Below are 7,285 nucleotides of genomic sequence, written 5' to 3' on the forward strand. Positions count from 1 at the left end.
AGTGTCCATGGTTTCCTCTTGAAAGGACCATTGATGGTAAAAGATGGCTTGGAGTAGGAGACTGTTTAAAAGATTATTATGAATCCTTTGGCCCAGAAACAGTGCCTGTTCCCACCTTTTCTTACTGAAACTTAATTAATGAAATTCTTAAAAGTTCACCATTTGACAATGGTACCTTTAAACTTGTCAAGGTTGGGGAAGAGGCTATGCAAATACTTCTCGTATCCCCTCAGCATGCCCATCAGTTAGTATAGACATAGACCCTTCTCAGGCTCCCCAGGACCATGGGAACCTTCCTGGTCCCCCTCAAAATACCACCCTAATGAATAAGGCTCCAATGGTTACCAACTGCCTTTATCCAGTTTTAAATTCCGGAGAATCATTCACCCCTGTAGAGGAGGCTACCTTGGAGAAGGAAGCAGCTCGCTACCATTCAGAAGACCCTGCACCTCTCAAGACCCTGCCACAGCCTATAGGACTTACACATCCACCTCCCTCCTATATCCCTCCTGCCTTTTGTGCTCTGGCCCTTCAGGGTACAAATGCCCCCCCCCCAGATATTTTTTCCCCACTTCCCTTGCCTAAACTGGCTCCTTTGTGAGCATCCTTCCAACATAGACAGGAACAGATCCAACCTTTAAAAGAATTAAGATCCCTTCACTCTGAGCTCTGTTCATTAGCCTTAGGTATGGAGTCAAAGTAACTGGCCTACAGTGGTCTAATACAAAGGTGAAGCCACTCCATCGACCTGTGCTCGCCTTCCCAGTCACCATCAGTCAGATAGATAAGCCTGCCCAGGCTGAGGTCAAAGACTTAGACAAGGATCAAGAGGAGGAAGCGGGGAAATGGAATGAGGAGATCAGGACTCAGAGGATGAGGAGTTCAGCCCTAGGCAGGCAGGAACCCAGAGTCTACAAAAAATTAAGCCTGCATTTTCCTGAAAAACTTAAAAAGGCTTGTGCTCACTATGGCCCCATTGCACCCTACACGTTGGCTTTATTAGAAAGCCACAGCACACAATGACTTACTCCCAATGATTGGACATTTTTAGACCAAGCTACCCTCAGTGCCAGAGACTTTCTGTTATGGAATGCAGATTTCAAAGAGCACTGTCGGGAAACTGCTCAAAAAATTTTAACTAAGGCCTCCTCTAAGTCCGGGACTTATGTTAAGCTAGTGGGCAATGAGCCATTTGACACTAAAACTGAACAGGCACATTTTCCTGCTGGACTTTTGATGCAGATTCAGATGTCTGGCTTACATGCTTGGAGACACCTCCCTCAAAGCCTCGGCTACCACTTCCCTGGCAAAAATTCGACAAGGGCCCGACGAGCCTTATAGCGACTTTGTTCCCCAGCTTAACCTAGCTGTGGAATGCTTGCTTGGACCAAGCGAAAGCAAAAGCTCTTTTGTAAAACATCTTGCCTTTGAAAACGCCAACCCGGCATGTCAGGATGTTCTTCAGCCACATAAGGATAAAGGGAAACTTTCTGACTTTATTAGACTCTATGCAGGGGTAGGTGCAGCCCATGCCATGGGTCTTGCCCTAGGTGCCACCTTTACCAAGACCTTTCACAATCCTGGCTCACGTACTTGCTTTAGTTGTAAACAACCTGGCCATTTTGCACGGAAGTGTCCGACAGGCAAACAAAGCCTAAGAATAGCATCTCCTTCAACTGGGGCTATACCGCCCCAAGCTACCCTTTGCCCTAGATGTGGTAAAGGTCATCACTGGGCCAGTGAGTGTAGATCTAAGACAAATGCCCTCAGACAGCCTATTCTTTCCTGCTTCTTGGGAAACTCCCTGCGGGGCCAGCCCCGGGCCACGACATCCCCCAGGACAAAACCAGGGGCAATAAGACTTGTTCCCTCCCAAACTCCCAACCTACCTCAAAATTCTTCTCCACAATTGCTTCCCTCCAACTAGCCACTCCAGGCAGCACAGGATTGGACCTCTGTGCCACCACCGAAACAATATTAGACTCAATGCAAGGGCCCCAGATAATACCCACTGGAATTATGGGTCCCCCTCCATCTCATATCTGTGACCTTATTTTTGGAAGAGCCTCTACTAACTTACATGGTGTTCATGTCTTCCATGGCATTAATAATAATGACTTCACTGGAGAAAAAAAATACTGGCCACAGCTATTAATGGAGTTTTGGCCATCCCAGCAGGAACAAGTCTTGCACAATTAATACTCCTTCCCTTGAATCCAGGAGGCACTTCCACTGCCCAAACCTACCGCGGGGGACTGCCTCTTTGGGCTGCTCTGATGTAAATTGGGTTCAACCCGTTTCTCACAATAGACCCACCATTTCCTTACTTATTGAAGGAAAGGAATTCCAAGGAATTCTAGATACTGGAGCTGATGCCACAATTATTTCTCAAAAATATTGGTCATCAGCTTGGACCCTCACCCCATCCTTGACTGACCTAAAAGGGATAGGACAGTCAAAAAATCCTCTGGTCAGCTCTACGGCTCTTAGATGGACTGATAAAGAGGGTAATAAGGGAATTGTCACTCCTTTCGTTGTTCCTGACCTCCCTGTTAACCTATGGGCCCGAGATATTTTGAGTCAAATGGAAGTTATTCATGCCAGTCCCAATTCCATGGTGACTCATCAAATGCTTCGTATAAATTTTGTCCCTGGTACAGGCCTTGGGAGACTGAGACAAGGACTGGTTGAGCCAATAAAACCCATACAAAAAAGAAATACATATGGACTTGGGTATTCGGATTTTTAGTGTCGGTCTCTGACTCTCCTGTACCCCATGGAGATAAAATTATTTGAGAGACTCAGACTCTTGTGTGGGTGGATCAATGGTCCCTTACACAAGAAAATTTGGAGGCTGCCTCCATGTTAGTGCAGGAACAGCTGGCAGCCGGCCATGTAGAGCCCTCAACCTCACCATCGAATACTCCAATTTTTGTTATCAAGTAAAAATTAGGCAAGTGGTGCCTTTTACAATATTTGTGTGCCATTAATAAAGCTATGTGCCGAATAAGAGCACTACAGCCAGGCATTCCCACAGCAGTGGCTATTCCCAAAAACTATTGTAAAATGATTATTGACTTAAAAGATTGTGTTTTTACCATTCCTTTACATCCTGAGGATAGACACTATTTTGCCTTTAGTCTCCCTCGCATTAATTTTCAGGGCTCTATGCAGAGATTTCAATGGAAGGTTCTTCCCCAAGGTATGGCCAACAGCCCTAGTCTTTGCCAAAAATACATTGCTCAAGCAGTAGACCCTGTGAGAGAGCTATAACCACAAATTTATATTTTACATTATATGGATAATTTGTAATTGCTGCACCTAATAACCATGACCTTAATAATTGTTACTTGGACCTTTACAAAATCCTCACTACCTTGGGACTACAGATAGCTCCTAATAAGGTTAAAACACAGGACTGTTATACCTATTTGGGCCTTAAACTTCAAGATAATCAGATCCAAATTCCTAAGATACAACTATGGGTGGACCATCTTCACACCCTTCATGATTTTCAAAAATTACTGGGGAATATTCAATGGCTAAAAATATATTTAAAATTACCCACTTGTTTACTTTTGTCCCTTAATGATATTTTGAGAGGTGATTCCCACCCCTCCTCCCCTCAAAAGCTTACTCCCGAGGCATGACAGGTATTAAACCAAGTCACAGAAGCCATTGCCAAACAGTTTTTTACAGAACATTCTTATAACCTTCCTCTGGTTCTGGTTATTTTACACACTCCTCATACACCCACAGGAATATTTCGGCAGTGAAATACACATTTTAGAAATAAAGGCTGCCTTTGCTTTGCGTCCATTTACCCACCACATTCTCCAAGGTTATTACTGTTTTTCTTGCTCAGGTAGCTTCTATTATTTTTAAATGTCGTTTGCTATCTCTTCAACATTTTGGCAAAGACCATGATAATATTTTAATTTAATATACTAAAGACCAAACCCAATTTTTACTACAGACAGAGAAAGAATGGCGTATTGCCTTATTAGGCTTTTTGGGAACAATTGATAACCACCTCCCCAATGACCCCCTTTTACATTGTGTCCAGTTACATCCATTTATTTTTGCCAGAATTACTCAAAAGGCTCCCATTCCTCAAGCCCTTACTGTCTTTACAGACGGTTCCAGTAATGGCCGAGCAGTCTTTGTTGTCAATAACCAGCCTAACACCTTTGATACTGTCTATCATTCAGCACAGTTTGTGGAATTGTTTGCCATAACACAAGTTTTTAAAACATTTTTTGATAATCCTGTTAATATTTATACATACAGTGCCTACATTGCTCATTCTGTGCCCCTGCTTCAGATTTCACCCACCATTAAGGCTTCTTCCAATGTGGCCCATCGGTTTCACCAGCTTCAGCAGCTAATTCAGGCCAGACAACACCCATTTTTCTTAGGACACATCAGGGCACACTCTGATCTTCCCAGCCCTCTAACACAAGGTAATGCCAAAGCTGATGCAGCAACTCGTTTCATCTTTTCAATTTTTGTTGGCTCCATTGAAAAGGCCACGGATTTACACAATCTTCACTATCTAAATTCCCAGAACCTTCGATAACTATGTAAAATTACCAGGCAACAGGCACGAGAAATAGTAAAAGCATGCCCTGGTTGCCCTGTCTCCCTCCCCATTCAACACTTGGGAGTTAACCCCCGAAGATTACTGTCCAATCAGTTTTGGCAAATGGATGTTACTCATTTTTCTGAATTTGGAAAAACCAAATATATACACGTTTCTGTAGATACCTTCAGCGGCCTTATTTTTGCATCACCACATTCTGGAGAGGCTATTAACGATGTCCTTTCTCATCTTGTTTCAGTGTTTTCCGTAATGGGTAAACCAATACATATTAAAAAAAATAATTGTCCTGCATATACCAGTGCCAAGTTTAAACAGTTTTGTGCTACCTCGCAAATTTGTCATACTACTGGAATTCCATACAAGCCTCAGGCATTGTGGAACGTGCCCACCTTACCTAAAGACTTGGCTAACCCGCATTAATGCTTCTGCACTTGTATTTACCACTCACAGGCATCACCTTAGTCATGCATTATTTGCCCTTATTTTTCTTTCCCTAGACAATGAAGGCCATTCGGCTGCAGACTGACACTGGCAATCCTCGTCCAATTCTGTTCGCCCACCTGTTATGTGGCACAATCCCCTTACAAATAAATGGAAAGGCCCAGGTCCTGTCCTCATCTGTGGACGAGGCTCAGCTTGTGTTTTGGACCAAGAGCAAGCAGCCCCAAGATGGTTACCAGAATGCCTGGTTAAACAGGTTAATGGCTTACCTCAACACGGGGATGGAGGCCCTCCCCCTGAGGACAAATTTTCCTCTTTTTCAAATGCAGCCAACAATCTGTGTGAGGATCCTACTTAAGGCACTTCTGCTGAACAGGATTGTACACAGAGGCTTTGGCCCTCCACCTTCCAACATCATGGAGTACCTTTTTGGCCCTCCCTGTGAATGCAAGGGAGGATCTTGGACTCAGGCTCCCACTAGTTTGACCCAGACTGCTGACTGCGTGACTAAGGTGGCTTACCACTGGGCCGAGGTTGACCATAAACTCAGAGGAGTTCATCAGCCTAAATTGGTATGTGTTAACAAGCCAAATATTATTCCCCCTAGTACAAGTAATGCTCTCTAAAATTGTTCTGCAACTTGAACGCATACCCAAGCGATGCATGCCACTTGTTATGTGTCGGCCTCAATTTGTGTCAACAAGCAGGGAGAACAATTTTTTGAAGCCTCCCTAACTAAAACTCATGCAGCAGGAGGGACCACTATTCATTATACCCCTGTTCTTTTTGACCGGGGAGGAGAAGGCAAATACACCAAGCTACAGACAGCTGGGTGCCTAGGCCCTGTTGGTAAACCCCCCTGCTGCCCCATTAAGGCACCTACAGGGGTCACTGATGGTGGAGGATTCCCTTATGCTGTCAAGCATCCTCAGATAATCAAACTTTTGAAACCCCAAATCCCTGAGCTCACATATCATCTCTTAATATAGCCAAAATGCCAGCTCCCAGGTTTAGATAACAATACATTAGATATTTTGGAAACTACCTTCTTCTTGCTTAATAATTCCAACCCCACCTTTGCTGGTGATTGCTGGCTCTCCATGACAACAGGGGCAATCATGCCTATGGCAGTTCCTATTAATTCTATCATAGACGATGATAATACAACCAACCCAGATTTCCTTTTAAAGTACAGACTATAGGCACTTTTACAATATGTCTTTTAGGCGTGATGCAAAATAATACCTATGATATTGGTGTTGGAGTTACTTCCTTTGGAAATTGCTCAACAGTACAAAACTATTCCTCACCCACCCCATCTCTTTGTCCCTCCAATGGCACAGTTTTTATGTGTGGAGGAAACTCGGCCTTCCCGAGGCTTCCATCGAATTGGACCATTGGCTGTGTTCCTGCCTTATTACTCCCTGATATAACTATTGTCCCAGGAGACAAAACTCTATGCATTCCTAGTCTAGACACCTTAGTCAAAAGACACAGGCGGGCAATACAGGCCTTACCACTCTTTGCCAGCCTTGGAATAACAGCTGCTGTGAACACAGGTACAGCTGGCTTAGGCATGGCTATACACTCTTAGCGTCGCCTGTCTCAACAACTTATAAATGATGTAAAAACTCTATCAGGAACCATTAAAGATTTTCAGGACCTAGTAGACTCCCTAGCAGAAGTGTTCCTTCAAAACAGAGAAGGCTTAGATTTACTGACAGCTAACCAGGGAGGTATTTGCTTGGCCTTAGGGGCACGATGCTGCTTTAATGCCAATAAATCAGCCATAGTACGCACTAAAATTAAGCAGCTTCAAGAAGATCTAGAAAAGAGACGAAGGGAACTTTTTGAAAATCCCCTCTGGACTGGGTTTAATGGATTTCTACCCTACCTTCTTCCCCTATTAGGCCCTTTGTTGGGTTTACTTTTAATGGTGTCCATAGGACCCTGCATTATAAACAGGCTTGTACAATTTATTATAGAACAGATTAATATTTTGGCCTCTAAGCCCATACAGGTCCACTATCATCACCTGGAGATGTAAGACCATGCTGCCAACATTTAAAAGGATGTTCTACCCTTCTCACAGGCTTATTTCTTAAGTTTACATCCCCACAGATCCCTCTTTCTTACATTAAACTATAAGTAACAGCTCTGACCAACCATCTTCTGCCATTGCCATAAGGGTTCGTCCTCCATGGGCCCCTTCACTTGGGGGAGGATGCACCCATGGAGTGA

This window comes from Callospermophilus lateralis, unplaced genomic scaffold (genome assembly GCF_048772815.1).
Source record: "Callospermophilus lateralis isolate mCalLat2 unplaced genomic scaffold, mCalLat2.hap1 Scaffold_43, whole genome shotgun sequence".
In the NCBI taxonomy this organism is placed as follows: Eukaryota; Metazoa; Chordata; class Mammalia; order Rodentia; family Sciuridae; genus Callospermophilus; species Callospermophilus lateralis.